The 16921-nt window shown below is 40.8% G+C and overlaps 1 long non-coding RNA gene across 1 annotated transcript; it reads left to right on the plus strand.

Annotated features, from left to right (window-relative positions):
• Window positions 1-53: 53 nt before the first annotated feature.
• Window positions 54-14110, plus strand: LOC118973221 (uncharacterized). The gene is made up of 3 exons (XR_012131742.1): window positions 54-250; window positions 6501-6745; window positions 11037-14110. It is a non-coding gene; the product is annotated as an uncharacterized lncRNA (long non-coding RNA).
• Window positions 14111-16921: the final 2811 nt, after the last annotated feature.

The raw sequence follows: 16921 nt of genomic DNA on the forward strand, positions 1-16921 counted from the left end.
GCCGGAACCTTTGGAACTTTTATTTGCGGCATTTTGGCGCCCTCTGCCTGTTCGGATTGCTTTCGTGCTCGCCTTCAACCCAGCAAAGAAAACGGTCGAGCTGCAGGTTTTCCTCCTGGATGGATTTGCCCTCAGGACCTGGGCGTGGATTCGGGGGTAGGATTATCCTTCAAAGTCGGGGTGACAAAATGTAACCAAATTAGGGGGCCAGACGTCAAAGGCAAGTGCATCCGCATTCCACTGAAGAAAGGTAAGTCCATTTTCGGTTAACAGAAAAATAAAGGTATCGGAACTTAACTGTATTTAAATTAAATGGGGCGGCATTGTCAACACAATACTACGCTAGAAGTTTTGCAGTGGAAACATTTGACTAGTCGCCTGAACATGTATTTACGGCTTCTATGCGGTGATATCAAATTAGACAAACACATGCAGGCTGGAAATGTTCACATTTTAACCAAAGGGCCATAAGGGGTTGCCTCCAAAGCACTTTATTTGTTTGAACATAAAATGTTCAATAATTTATTATACTTGATATGTCCCTCATTCTAGCCCAGCACTTATGAAGCTCAATGCAGAGGTTCTCAACCTCCTGTTTTGGGGTATTTTTCTGTTGGGAGGCAGGGGCTCTCATGTACTGTAGTATGTTTACTGTCATCGTTGGCTGTACCCACTGGTTACCAGTAGTACACGCAGGAACACACACACACACACACACACACACACACACGCACACACACCACCACCACCACCACATACCACCAGTTGTGACAACCAAAAACGTTCCCAGACCACCAAATACCTCTGCGAGGCAAAATCCCGGCTCAAAATTGTGTTGAAAATTTTGGTCTGTAACATTTTAAATCCTTGTGAGCAAATCTCTAAGGTGTCACCCTATCAAATTAGAGGGGCATTTGCAATTTTATGCTCAGGACATTTACTGACTGTATTTGTTAGGGTATCTGAGAAGTTCTTTCATTTAACATTCAGTCTTTAACCCTGTGACCTTGTAAGCTGGCAAGTCATTTTAAAATTAATCAGTACATGTTCCTATTGTGTTTGCATGATGAGCTCCTGGATGTTGTCTTGTAATTTCTCTTTTTCCAATTTTTCAAAGAAAAAAAGACAATATAAAAATTATATTTGGTACCTTCAGTGTTTCCAACTAAATTTTCATGATGGTGAAAACAAGCCCTTTCGAAGGTGTGATTGGAATACAGATCACAGGTTACCATAGAAACAGGAGGAAAAAGCTTCTTTCAGTGAGACTGTGGGTCTCAATTTTAGTTGTTCCCTGAAAAGATCTTTTAAAGGAATTCTTACTTAATGAAATAATAATGTAACTAACTGGTAGTGCTTTAATCATAAGAATGGAAACTTTTCCATAGTCTATAGACATTCATCAAATGGTAGTCAAAATGTTACATTTTGATACATTACTATATGAAATCAAATTTGGTGACTTTTCAGGCTCATTTTTAGTTGCTCACCTAACATCTTAACATTTTGAGGTGCATGCTCTTGAAAAAAATTTTAAAGCACACACTTAGGGAATTAATAAATAAGTATTTGGAGCTCTGGACTTAAGAAAATTGTTAACATTCACTACTGATACAGTCACTAACCATTTAGATTACAGACTAATAGACTTGGAAGCATATGTGAAAGGTGCAATTTATGACAAATTTAATTACCTTCCAATACTATACTCATGAAAATAAAAGCCACTTTATTCTCCAAGTGGAATGAATACATTTTTAATAAACAAAGCTGGACTTCCTGGATTATAAAATGAATTCCATTGTCATTTTCAATAGCCTACATAATTTGCTTCAGTGAAGGATAAACTGCATTATAAAAATGTTTATCAAAAAGATAAATTATACAGTGACTACTGAATTTTGCTAAAGGATTTGCCATTGAATTGCTCTCAGTATAACACACTCGGGGTCACCTAAATTATTAGTCAGTTTACAAAAACATCAGTTTGTGTCCAGCTTTTCAAATGATATCTATTGTGTCAGTTGAGATGTCTGCACTAGATCATTATATATAGACTGAATCTCACTTCCAAACCTCACCCCGCACCACTCACCAAGGCCTGGCATCTGCCTCAGGCCCCCATTCTTTCCTTCTAAATAGTAAAAAGAAGATCAAGGTCCCAAGTAAAAGATGCAGAGTAACATAAATGAAGCCAAAGCATGGTGACAGTAGTGTCACCAGCCACCTTTACCTGGCATCTTTTTGGCTAGCCTCTGTTTCAAGACCAGTGAATTAACCCAGACCCTCAGGCCCAGGTAGAGAATTTGATCAGTTCAGCTATACAGACAAACCTGAGTGGAGGACTGAGTTGCTGGAATTCACTCACAAGATCTTACCTACACATTGCAAGCTAAGGCCAGACAGCAGATATCCCATATGAGAGTGCATAGCTTTTTTCCCTGAAATATAGTTATGATTTTTAATCAAAGGAAAATACTGAAATCGGTGTATTGACTTCGTCTTTCTCCCTTCTACCCCTCATTAGAACCTCACTCTGCACAGAGCCAAGTGAGAGGACTTCCTTTGTTTCAGCCACAGGCGCCCAAGCAGAGGCTCTTTGGCCCCCCAGAGGACGTTTGGCAGGATCTGGTAGCATTTCAGGAAGGGAGTATAAGGGGGGGCAATTCCTACCAGCATCCACTGGGTAAAGATCCACATTGCTGCTGAACATACCACATAGCGCACAGAAAAGCCGCCTAACAGGCAGTTATCCAGCCCAAAATGTCAATGATGACGAGGTTGCGAAACCTGGGTTTAAAAAACACGATGTTGGTAAAGACGTGAGTGCCCTTGCTAAGAGCACATGCTATAGGGGTATCGTTCTCGCTGTGGGGCCTGGTGTCTCTGGCAGGCGATGCATTTGGAGACACAGAAGCTAGGGAGAGGCTTTTCTTTTAGCAAGGGCCTGCGATGTGCCCCAAGCCCGCCATTGACACAGCACAAATCTGGGCAGCCACTCAAGAGCGATGCCAAAAATTAACATGAGGAATTTTGAATTCCACTCTCTGTTACTACTTGCTGAGTAACTGGAAGCTTAACCTGGGTTCCCTATTTCACTTTACCTCCTTACATACTGTAAAAGGATAGCTGGAAACCTGAGCAAACGTGGGTGTACTATGAAGCACTGGCCTTTAAATGGAAGAAGCATCCTGGCCTTGGCACTACTCTAGGAACATTTTTGTCCAAGATAAAGGGCAGATAAAAAACAAATCTTATGCCCTACCTCTACAGTTCTCGTGCCCAACCCCCTAACCCCCATTCAGTAGATTTCCCCATCGATCCTTTCAGTCCCAAAGTGCTTTTTCTACTGACTAGCATTTCCTCCTTAGAAAATACATCAGACCAATGATGAAGAGCATTTGCCTCACTCACTGGCAAGGACTTTCTCCAGGTGGTACCCACCTGTTCTGCAGACACAGGGCAGGGGATTAGAGCAGAGGGATCCAGTCTTGGGAAAACAGACCTTAATTCCTTGGCTGCCCTTCCCCCATAATCATCCATTAAACCCTTCAAAGAACAGGTTACTTTACAGTGGCATGAAGTATGTTGTAGAACAATTATTCACTTGGCTCCACTTGTGGATAAATGAGAAGGAAGAGATTCCCGTGTCAAATAGCACGAGCCTTCAGTCCTGCCCCATCCCTATTACCCCCACTTCTACCCTCAGCTCAGCCCCTCCTGGTAATTAAGATGTTTTTACTTTAATTCGCATGCATGGAATAGTGCCCAAAATAAATCAGTAAGTGCAAAAGGAAGCTGCCAAACAGAATGCAGAGGACACATCTTTTTGCTTTAAATGACTTTAGGGATGTGGCTTTGCCTACTTCTCCAGGGCAGATAATGCCCAAACTGCAACATCTACAGAATTCTGCTGCTTGGAGACTCTCTAAGACTCCCAAACAGATGCTATACCCTGCTGTTTCTCAAGCCCAGGAACCTCAGAATGATTTCTTTCCAAACAAAAAAAATAAGATGGTAAGAAAGGAGAGAGCCAAGACTTAAAATGAATCAGGTTAAAAGCTGGCATAAGCAGTTGAGGATATCCACAAACAAAACATCTGTTGTGTCATTAGTTGTAAGGGGAACTGGATGCCACCTATGATCAAAATCAAACATAGAAAGATGTCACAAACAACTTCTTAGCTGCCTAAACCAAGTTGCTCAGCAGTCCATCTAGTATTGTCCCATTATGCTATAAATAAACACATGGGAAACTGCAGGATTTTGCCAGTAGCCCTCACTGGAAATTGGTGTCCTTTCAGAGGTGGGGTGCAGGGTTGCTCGGCTTTCTAATACCATGTTATAAAGTTCTATGTTGAAGGAGTGTGTTTGCAACAACCATTCATTACTTTGGTCAAGAAGGCCTGCTCTGGGCTGAGGAATCATTATGTGGAGACTGCCTTCTCGTTACTTTCCCTGCACTACGAGGTTTAACACTCTACTTCTGCGGCTTCACTTTTAAATTAGTGGCTTGATTGGATGAAGAATGTGGTCACAGCCTTGGCACTCCCCCTTTAGCTGATGGACCAGATCTCTGGATGGCTCACTCCAGTCCACTTCTAATGCAAAAGATCACCCCCCACCCAGCTTTTGAGGCAATTGCAGGAATAGGAAGACTTCAGAGTTAGCCCCTACTACACCATCCATGAATTAACTTACTTTTTGCATTGATGGACCCATATCATATGCAAAGACCTCTTTCCCATAGTGTTTTATCTGTCTTCCTTATGTATTTGAATGATCTAGTATACAGCATTGCTGCTGATTCAAAATCACTTTAACATTTTATCTTTTATTGAAAGCCAATTACCTTCCTTTCTGTTTTTCATTCCTAATAATACTGCTATGACAGCTTTAAACACGTAGTCCTTGTCTTTTGAAATATTTCCTCAGTGTAAGTTTCCTCAGTTTAAGTTTCTAAAAATGGAATCCATCAATCAACATTATGTTGGTGCTTATGGGTTTTACCCTCCAATAAGATTAAGCAAATTCAGTGCAACCGAAAGAACCTAAGAGAACTTGTGTCTCCAGAGCTCCAACACCAATACATTTTGCAACTTTTCATAGGTGCAAAATGGTTTTAATCACATATATTCAATCACAGACAGGATTACATTTGCTTCCCCAATGTTAATTCACTGTTAGGGTTTCGTCTGATATAATGATCTCATCTCCTATGGAAGGGTTAATATCAATACTATTGATAAAAGTCTTCTAACTATTCATCCTTTCAATCATTTTTTCCGTTGGGACTTGATTCAGTCCTTACCGACCAGTTCTCTCTGACATCTGTTGAACCTCGCTGGAATATGACTAGGAGAGAGAGTACATCTTAGTGGCTGAGTGGACAAGCTTGGTTTTTAAGTAGTAATGGTTTCAAATCCTAGCTTCGTCTCTGCTAGCTGGCTTTATGAGTTTGAGCACAGTCCTTCATCTCTTTCAGTCTTAGTCTTTTCATCTGGAAAACAGGAATATTCCCAACTTCACTGGATTGTTCTGAGGATTATATAAGAAAATGTATTTGAATCCCATAACCAATTATTTAAACAGACTCAGAAAATGTGTCCGAAAGAAGCCGGTTTTGTAACACTACCAATAGGACCGCCACTAAAGAAGGGGTGAAAAAGCAGGAGTTAAGTACTGAATCAGAGAGGGTGGGAGGGTGCAGACGATCATAAAGAAAACCTGAACGCAGCATGTAACTAAGTTTGCACAATAAATTTAGCTCTAAGCTTCCTGGCAGTCAAGAAGAAAAAAGTCAAAATATTATATAGCTTGGTAACTATCATCTAAGAAAAAAAAATGTTTCTAGTGTGTCAAGAGGGACAAATCTTCTAAGTAATCAATATAAGAGGAATGCAACAAATGTGTTCCTTTATGTTAAGAACACTGAATTTCATAAAGGACAATTTCTCAGTGATTTTCACTGGAGATATAGAAATCTCTTCCTGAGGCCATTCATGATATCAACTGGCAACTACATGAACTGCATAAATATTATAATAAATCATGTTACCATGGGCTGAAGTATTTTTATGGGAACATAAAAATAATATGGTCCAGACAGGTAACGTTGTGCTGGAATGTGGGATGAGTAGAGGGCGGAGGGAAGAAGCAGGAAGCCTCTCTGTGGACTATGCACAATATCCGTTGGGGGAGCAAAGTCAAGTCAAAATACATATTCACCCCCACCCCCAGGCTCTGCTGCTCCCTCTCTCCTTGAGTCTCCAGCAGAGGTTTCAACCTGGGAACCCCAGACTCCTAGGGGATTTAGGGACCGCCACCACCCCTTAGCTCCTTCTCACTAAACACCAGACATTTTGGTGTGAACTTTAAACGAACACTGCAGGGCAAAAATTGACTTCTCAAGTATTGTGCTTTCAGAAAAATCATAAGAAATGTTTGTATTTTAAATATTTTTCCTTCTTCTTCTTCTTTTAAACTTGTATTTTGGCCAGGTGAAGGGCTGCGAAATTTCTGCCTGAAGGGGTGCCATGGAGTCTGGCAACAATTACCCCCAGATCTTGTTAGCAGCTGCTTAAAATCTGCCCAAGGACCTGCAGATTGTCAGCTGGAATTCCCAGAGGTCAGAAGCACTGAGGATGCAAGAGGCAGCCTGGGCCAGAAATTCTCAGGGCAGTTGTTCCCTATAACCCAGCTGGATGGACTCAGAGGAGCACTGGATCATGATCCAGGCTGGAAGGTGATGGACCCCGAGTCCTGCAGAGCTCCCTTCTGAGGCAGGGCATGCTCAAGAACATGGCTGGGGAGAGAGAAGCAGAGGGCACACGTCTTTCTCCAAGGGCTGAGAAAAATAGGTTTGGCCTAAGGGATGCATGCAACTACTTGATATAAAAGTTTTAAAAGACTACCCAGTGCATTAATTTATATTTTATACCGTATTTCTTAAAGTTGTTATGATCCGATCATCTACTGATATTAATACTTTTCAGAGAAATTAAAAACTAAGGTTAAACATAGAGGCCCAGCCTTCAAAAATGTACAGTATAATGCAGAAGCTTATAATCTAGAATAGGAGCCACCAAATTTTTTCTGAAAGGGCCAAATAGTGACTATGTTTTGCGAGCCGCAAGGTTTCTGGTGCCACTGCTGGACTCTGCGACTGTCACAGGAAAGCAGCCATAGAAGCAAATAGACTTGGCTGTGGCCCAATAAAACTGTATTCACAAAAACAAACAGCAGTTCAGCTTTGACAAAATGCTACAGTTTGCCCATCCCTGATCTAGAGCATTAATAATTTCTTCCTGCTAAAAATCATACCTAGACTATAATAAAGTGAATTTGAAGCTTCCTTTCAAAAATTCAAATTCTTTTTACATGCATTATTTTATTTGCCTTAAGAAATTACTCTGGGGCAACAAACACAAACAATAAAACAGAGTTCTCTAAATCTTTAACATGCTATGTACAGAATGTCTTGTGACTTCTATACTCTCAAATCATTTTCTTTTCACTAAGATAAACTCTATACACTCTTTTAAATCTTACAGTTCATTCAGACGTTTTTTTCATCAACTCTAAACCTTTATGACTGACCCTTCGATGATGAAAATTTACATTTAATCCTCATTTCCATTAAAAGGGGCTTATGCTCCCTTGTGAGGTTTACTTTATTTTAATTGCATTTGGTGCACATTTATTGTCCCAGTAATTGAAATATAGCTTGAAATATTTGTCAGTCTAGTCTGGCATCATCATCTTGTGGAGAAGCAAAATGGAGGAAAAGAAAGCAAATAAAGGCAGCTAACTAGAAGAAAAGCAGAGACACATCCGAGAGGGAAATAAGATATTAAGCATAATAAATACCAGACTCAGTGCAGGTCATTTATCTGAAAGGAACGTTTTTAAACCTTCCACAATGAAATACTTTTCCGTTGTGATACAGGCTAGGCAATGAACTCCAGTGAAATAAATAGATGCAGATCCATTTCCATTACTCTCAGATTCATTCGTGGAGATTGTCATTCATAATTTTGAGTCTGAGTTAACTAATTCTTACTCTCATTAAATGTTGAAAACTGTTCAAAGGTTTAAGTCTAGTTCAAATCTAAAATGCAGTTCAAACAGCAATGTTTGAGATTCTGTCTGTTAAATCACTCTTATGTTTAGAGCCAGAGGAAACTATGTTTGGACCAGGAATCGTAAGCAGCACCACTTCCCACATCTAGGGGGGCATTGCTACAATCACAGCATTCTTTCTGTGGCCAAAAGTTCTTTGTGATACTATAGCCAAGATACCACTGCCAATGAGATCTCACCCCAAGGCCAATATGTAGTTGTCACCCCCAATGTAGACCAACCCCTCATTTTACAAACTGGGAAACCACAGATTTAAAGATTCTTCCCAAGTGCTAAGCATCATTCTCATCAATTTAGTGCCCTTTTTACTTCAGTTTTCCAAATAGCAAAGTGCCCATAGACCAGGGCCAGGTGGGCACCACCACTTTGCATTATGAATTCATATGCAAACTGAATATTTTTATCAAGCACCTACTCAGTGCCAGAAACTATTCCTGAGTGTTGGGTATTTAATAATAAACCAGGCAGATGGGGTTCTTGTGGGCATGAATGATAAAAACAAAAGTTGAAAAGTTTATAATTACGGGAAGCAGAGAAATGCAGTATTAGCTAGAGAGAATTTGGGATTAAGGAAAGATTTTTTTAATGAAAGCCATTGGAGCAGGTGTATATGTTGAAGGAGATGTTCCAGGGGTAGGAAGCTTTTGGGGATGTAGGAGGAGGAGGTAATTATAGATGCCAAGTCCTCGAGTCCTTGAGAAAGCAAAAGGCGTTTGGATCCAAAGAACAGAAAAGGAAAGAGCTGACCTTTATAGGAGCAGGGATATATAGCTCTCATATAGCATATAGAGAAGATGGAGCACACTGTGGGTAAGATATCAGGTTAGTAGCTTATGAAGGTGGACCATGTTTCCAAATTTTAACTTCTATACACCAGCCCCTATACTGGTGGAGATTCTTGTCCACCTCATTCTCTGTTGTTGTAAGATGACTACCTGGAATAATGCTTGGTACGCATTAGGTGCTCAAAAAATATTTATTGAAGAAAATATTTATTTCAATACATAAAGGTATTTAATTGAATGTTATATTTATATAAGTTTACATTTATATAAAGTACTACAGAGCACTAGTTTTGCCAACTCTGGTTTTCCAGATAACCACCAGGTGGCAGGCTCGTTCAAGAAAACACAGGGCCTCCTGGGTTGGCTAATTTCTAAAGTGTAATAAATGTTAAACCCAGATAAGTGGTTACTTTTACTGAACATTATAATAAACTAGAAAACAAGTTACACCATTGGGATGTGTATTTACTCACCTGTTTTGTGACAGACAAGACGTCATGCAACCATGAGAAAGGAAATACAATGCAAAGACTGGCTAGGAACCCAAGAGATTAAGATAATTCTTCTGATAATGTAAAATTATTTCCTCTTAGTTACTTCCCCCTTAAAACCATAGCACTTATTCCCTCTCAACCATATCTTACATTTGGCAAGTTTCGCTGCCACACAAATGAATGGAAAACACTGGAGAATCTCCAAAGTGAAACAAGATCCTCTTTGAGACCACCTAAGCATCAAAATCTAGATTTTTGAACCTGAATTTCATTTGTTTAAATAACATTAGATTGGCCCTTTTGTCAGAAAATGTCTTGGTGCTACTCTTCTTAGATAATATCTTAACATTTTGTTTTTCTTTCCCAACTACACCCTGGAATAATAACATACAAGCGAAAACTAATTCTTTTTTTAAAAAAGTAGTATACAGGATTTGATTCGAACATTTCTGTATAATTAACTCCTTGACACTGTGTTTTTGTTTTGTTTTGTGGGTTTTGTTTTGTTCGTGGTAGATTGTATTATCAAAATATTTGCTGCCTTCCCTGGTGGAGGATTGTATCTCCCCACCCACTGATACAAAGCTGGCCAGGTGACCTAAGATGCCCCTCTGTGAAATAGAATAAAACCTCCCTCATCCATTGAAGTCAGAAGTGACCACATGTCTTGCTCTGGCCATTGAATCAAGGGGAAAAGTGACATGTCACTTCTGAACAGAAGTTTTAAGAACCACCTGCCCTACCCATTCACCTGAAACTAGCAATTTCCACCCAGGTACTCCTCCACCTTTTGGGTTCCCGGTTATGCAGCCCTATAACGCACATGTGTGAGTGAGAAATAAACATCTGTTGTTATAAACCTCTGAGATCTGGGGGCTATTATATACTGCAGCATGACTGACTTAGTCTAAGTTGACTGACACCGTATCTTATATGGTGTATGTAAGAAGAAGTGAACTAAGACTTATAAAATACTTAGCCCTGTGAGTGGCATTAATTAAGCAATGGAAAATGTTAGTAATATAATTGATTTATGCATTTTACCTACCATATTCATGCTAAAAACACATTTACGTTTTATCTAATTTACATTACAAGGTGTTGGCATCACTGAGAGATTGAAAATGAGATTTAGAATTCAATAAAGAGGCACATATCTTTGACTGCTAAATACAAGAAATGAAAGAAATTATTTAACCTAAGATAGTCTAGTTTTTAAATACCATCCCATTAAATAATTTTGTTCCCTCTACTTACAATAGTTCTTGGCGCCTACCTGTCCTAGGGCAAGCAACAAAGCAAGCCATCTGGTGCCAAATTAGCATTATTTTTACATCTGCTTAATGTTTCTACACGAATGCATTCTAATGTCCCCCCAAATGCAAATTTCTTTAAACATGGGTGACAACTTAGTGTTCTGAATGTTTGCCTGTGAACAGCGCACTTCCTGAGTTAGGTCGATTCGGATCTGTGGTTCCTGCTGACTCTTTCAGCCCAGCTCCATCAAGCACCACAGATGCCACTCCAGCAGAAAATTCACAAAATACTTCTTCAATTGGCTCCTTTAATGAAAAAGAAAGTGAGTTTAAACTGTAAACCTTTTTTTTTCTTCCAGGAGGGTTTGAAAACCGGTCTGCCCTACAGAACCTTCAAAAGTCAAGGACTTGGAGTCAGAAGATACCCGAAGGCCACGGGACCGTGCAGGGCATGGGCTGAAAGCTTCCACGTAGAATGAACAGGCCTGCATATTCTCTCCCAGTAGCTCAATACAGACAGCCACCTCCATGCTCTCTGGCCCCCAACCCTTGGCTGGAAATGGGCCCTAGGAAAGAGGCGCCAATCTAACAGTTACTGATGGGCACAGAGAGAGAATTAGGTAGGGGGTTTGAAAATAGGGCGGTTAACTGAAAGCTTAATGATGGTAAACTATCCAACCCACTTCTGAGAACCTGATGCCGGAAGGCCACAGCCAGGAAAATACTCCCCAACAAGAGATTGGAGGCTGCTCTAGAGAAATGGGTTACTACAAAAAGGCCAAAATTTTAGTTTGGCATCTGCTGTGAAGCCCACTTGTCCACAGCTCTGCTCACACAGAGAGGTTGCTAATCCCTTTCAAGCATCTTAATCTGAATTATAAAAGGACAATCAAGGATTATCAGGTATTTAAGAAAACTTGCAACATAAATTAGAGGGGACTGGTAGGAATGACTCCAGAGGAAATAGAGATGATGTAGGAACAGGATTTGTTTGTGTGTATGTGTGTGTGTGCCCACTGAGCTGGTAGAGAAGAAAGTTTATTCATAAAATAAGAGCAGAAAGATAGATATAAAACTAGTATCAGAAAGGAAGAGAGATTTCTTGGGAATTAAAATATGATAACAAGATATAAATTTCAACAGAGTTAGAACATAACATAGAACAAGTCCTAGAAAGTAAAACAAAAATACGAAGCAATGGAAAATAGGAAAGAAAGAGGTTCAAAACAAAAAGTTCAAAATTTCTGAAATTCCAAAAGGAGAACAGAAAGGAAGAAATTACCAAAGAGATGATAGAAAAGCCTTTTCCCCAGACCTGAGGTTCATAAGCCTCCAGGTTAAAAAGGTACACTGAGTGCCTAGCACAATGAATGTAAAGGTCTTGAAATGTCAGAGATAAAGACAAGGTGCTAGATCCTCCCAGAGAGGAAGCAAACAAATGGAATCAGGGAATGGAATATATACACTAGAGGTAAGAGGATAAATCTTTTCAACTTGTAGTGGAAAATTGTTCTCAGTCTCGGACTCTATACCCAGCTGATTTATCCAACAAAATAAAGGCAAAATAGGCATATTCAGACTTTTGCAGACCCCGACAGAATGAGAGTTAAAACTAAGCAGGAGCAGTACATGGGACCCAAAAAGGATGTTACCTACCCAGGAGGATGTCAAAGGGAAGTTGCAGGGAAATTCAGACAACAGCGGCTTTCTTGGAAAGGTAAAACCATCTACTTGAACACGGGCAGGGCAGTCTCCGGACTCTTTGGAGGCAAAAGTAAGGTGCTATGGGGGACAGTGAGCAACCCCTTCAGACTGAAGACTAACTGCATACGTCCCATTTGGATCCTGTAGGAGCCGTCCAACCAACCAATGGGCCAGGAAAAGCCCATGCAGACCAGGTGCTGGAGGGTCTAGGAAGCCTGGCTAAGAAGTTTGAACTTTATGTATAGACATTGATCCCCCTAGAGATGAATGTCCACCCTGCAGGGGCACAAATTGGGAGGCAGCAAGAACACACTGGGTCTTCTCTTTTGTCAACATTATATATAGAAATGGACATTAAGGTCCTCACTCAGCCTGTATTTCAGATGGCCAATGAGTGTGTGAACTTATCGCAAAGGGGTGTGGGTGGCAGAAGGGTCCCTCCCCATTTCTCTGCTGCCTCTTTATTGTCACATGTTGCAGCCCAGGTGGCTCATGTTTTAGCTTAATTAACCCTCAGAAAATGACCGAGTGGCTTAAAAAGATTCTTGGAAAGAAATGGCACCTTGAACATGGTACCAATAAAGGAAGCACAGACGAACAACAAGAAAATGACAGAAAATACACCTGCACTTCAGCACAAGGTAAAAGCAACAAGAGTCAAGTCACCTCTGAGACGAAGCTAGACAAAGTTTTAAATGATGCACTGTCATGATGGTTTGTGACTATTATTCAAGAAGAACCTCACCCTAAATGTAAAGCATGTCTTTAGATGGCAGCTAATGACAGGATCTGGCACCGTGACCAACAGGACATCTAAAAACACTTCCTATTTCAGTTTAAACTCGCCTTTTAAGATTTTCTGTAGTTGTGTATTTTATCACGTATGAATACAGTTGTATTCGCATATTATTTATATGGCCTGTTAATTTTTTTCCCACTGATTGTGTGAAGATTCAAAAGAGCCTCAGGCCACTGCTATAGATGATGGGAATTCCATCGATGGGAACTGCGGTGCTGTGACTAAAATTCTGCTGGAGGGAAAAAAATTAGTCATATGGGGATGGGTTCCATGAATATTTAAAATAGCGCAAGCATGAAGCAGTAACGACCTAAATGAGATTAACCTTAATCAGCCCTTCAATTGAAATAATGGAATAAATTTGAGAAGTACTGCAAAGGATAAGGAACTGAGAGAGTGTGGCTTGTTTAATAAGAGAGGGCATCTGTCCTTATACTCCCTGCCAAATACAGCTACCAACAGAATAAACCACAATAATTAATATTAGCTTTATGAGTATACTGAACGCTCCTAGAACATGTAATTCTGCTTAACACCCAGGGTCACCCAGGGTTATGTATGTAGGAGCACTGTCTTGGTGTCCTTACCCCAAGGGAGTACTTTAAGGTTATTAAATTAGAAAAGCTGGATTCCAACCCGGGAAGTCTAGCTCCAGACCATACCCTAACTGCTGCAAGAGTATAATCGGTATTAATTACTCTGAAATACCTCCACAGGATTCATACTTCTTTTTAAGACATCCAGCTATTCAATAACAAGTTTTCCAGGCTGTGGCTCCAAAATTTGTGAATTGGAAGTAAACCAATTTATTTTCTGTTGATTCATAGAGAAACAGAAGCCTCCAATTCTAGACATAGCCCGTAAGTGGACAAATAAAACGCAAAACTTAGAATTACAAATGGTGATCGGTGATTGAAACGGTGCAGTGGGATGTTGACAGTTGGGAAATAACATTGAATGTGGGAACGTGACTCACTAGCAACCATAGGAACTGTCTTGAATATTGTCTCAGAATACTGGAGACTCTTAGTTTTCTGTGGCTACCTTAACAAATTATCACAGATTTGATGGCTTTAAAGCAAGAAAAATGTGTTCTCTCCCAGCTCTGGAAGCCAGAAGTCCAAAACCAAGGTGTTGGCAGGGCAGCACTCCCTGGAGGCTCTGTTCTTTGCCTCTTCCAGTTTCTGATGGCTGTCAGCAGCCCCCGGCTTGTGACCACATCGCTACCTCTGTCTGCATCTCCACGTGGCCTTCTCCTTGGTGCATCTCTCGTGCATGTGTCCTTTATAAGAGCCTACTGGGTTAATCCAGGATGGGTGCCCCAGCTCAAGATCCGTAAGTCAATATATATGCCAAGTCCCTTTTTTCCAAATAAGGTAACATTCATGTGTTCCGGGGATTAGGATGTGGGCATATCTTTTTGGGGCTATCATTCAATCCAACACAGAGACACCAAAAACCAACCAACAGAGTTAAATAGTTGAAATACACAGCTCATTCAAAGGTGAGGAAGACAAAAGAAGGCAAACTGAGAGACACACAGCAAGTAGGAATTTACATAAGAGTGTGCGACATACAGACTCCCAGAATGGAGGCTGGGAGGACGCATAAACAGGGCAGATGTTCCGCGTTGATTAGACATTACAATACTGTGGCCCATTTGGAACAATATATGTGGAAAGGGAACTTAATTTTGGGGGAAAAAAATCAAACAAATATTTGTAAGATAAGGCCTTTAAAGAAAGAATAAAAAGTTTGAGCATGGATCAGAAAAAGCTTAGAAGATAAAAGAAAAGATCCTAGCCCAGCAGGTAAAGCCTCAAGAAAGGCTTCTGACGTTGCCTTTTCTCAGCTCACACTGGCCCTAGCTGGTTAGTGTTCGCTGGGTTGGAGTTAAGTGTGAGATTATGTATCAGGGCACCCCCAACCCAGCCTGCCCACTACCTGAGAGGATGTCCTGTGTTCAAGTCTGCAGTGATAGGCTGTGTAGGATGTACAGGGTCGTGTCAGCTGCTCCAGACAATTTTAGTGAATCTGTGCTTCTCCTTTGCCTCTTCCTGGTGAATTAGTGACTTTGTAATATGGGGAAATTCAACTTTCTGACTTTTAAGCCCATTCTGAGTCTGAATTGCTGACTTGCAGGGTCAGTGAATTTCCTTTTGGAAAGTGAGCATTCCTGAAGGTTGGAATACAGTTTCCAGGGATGCTCAGAAATCCTTCCTCACAGGCCCTGAACGTGAGCATATCCCCATCTGTCTGGAATGGTTCACACACAGTCTGGCACCAAACGGGGAGGATTAATCAGGAGTCTCCTCAGGTCCCAGCGTCCCAAGATCCTCAGGTCTGACATTCCCACATCCTGCACAGCAGGCAGAGGCAGCAGGGACTGAGCTCTGCTGCCCTGGAGGGCAGACTCTCCCACAGTTCACACCTCCCTACACAGCAATGGCCCCTGAGTCCTAATTCCAAAGAAACATCCAAATCACACCAGGGAATGTCAGCTTTCAGGGAAAGGATCTCACACTGTTCCCAAACGCCAGTCCTCAGACAGCTGTTAGTTCAGAACAAACGTTTCTCTGTTCCATGGAGAACTGAAAGAAGAGGAGGGACGTGGGGTGTGTGTGTGTGTGTGTGTGTGTGTGTGTGTGTGTGTGTGTGTGTGTGTGTGTGTGTGTGTGTGTGTATACTCATATATACATACACATATACATAAAACCCATTTTTTTCCTGGGAAGATAATAGTTGTTTAATTAGTAATGAAATTTGTTTTTAGTGTTATTTCTTGGAATCTTTTTAAATTAGCAATTGTTTTTTATCCCTTTACTTTACTTTTAAAAGCTTTCTTCACTTTTTTGGCTTGTTTGTAAGATCTAAAAATCTGGGCATCTCTGCAGTAGCTTTACAGTTACCTTAGAGAAGCCTTGAGAATCCTCCAAATCTGTGCCCCGTACAAAACGAGCCTTCCTGGAGTCCCTTGGCTGTGCTGCCCTGCGATCTCCAGGAAGTTCCAAAGCAAGCAAGTGGGCCCAGGACCTTCCCCTCTCCTCCAGTTATGGACCAGAACATTCAGGGCAGCCGGGGGTCCTGGTCTCAGTTGAATAAACTGGGAATTTAGTTCCAGGCAGGACTTCTTTATTCAAAACACTAAGAAAGTGGCCTTTATCTGGAGACCTGCTGTTTCCTCCCCACCCACTTGTCATAGGCTGCTGGCAGAAAATAGGTGTCAAATTCTCACTGAACGAATTTGTATGCCTATACTGCTTTTTAACATTTTGATCACATGATAATCTCAGTTTTAACACTTCACTGTAATCACATTTCCAGCATTTTCGTTTTCTAGACATATCTATCATGTTACCAACCACAGTTCAGAAGCCCTTATGGCAATTTCCTTCTGTCCCCATTTTATTACCCCTCCTGTCTCTTCTCCCCTCATTCCTGAAACAGGGAAAAGAGGATGTGTAGAAAATTTCATCTGAGCCATCAGAGGGTTATATATATACACAATTTTGTCATGTATTGCAATGAACTTTACTTGGAAAAAAGAAGAAACAAAATATGGACCCACCATAGAAAACCATGAGTTTGTTAAAATGCTTTCTTAGATTTCTGCCAAGTGATCCAACATGAGAATCTTGTATGGCATTAAATTATCCACTAGGGGGCACTGCAGTCAAAGCACACAGGAATGAGCTCAAAACCTTTGCTCAACCTGGGTAAATTCAGATCCTTCCATGAATA

Source organism: Manis javanica, chromosome 1, assembly GCF_040802235.1.
Source record: "Manis javanica isolate MJ-LG chromosome 1, MJ_LKY, whole genome shotgun sequence".
Lineage (NCBI taxonomy): Eukaryota > Metazoa > Chordata > Mammalia > Pholidota > Manidae > Manis > Manis javanica.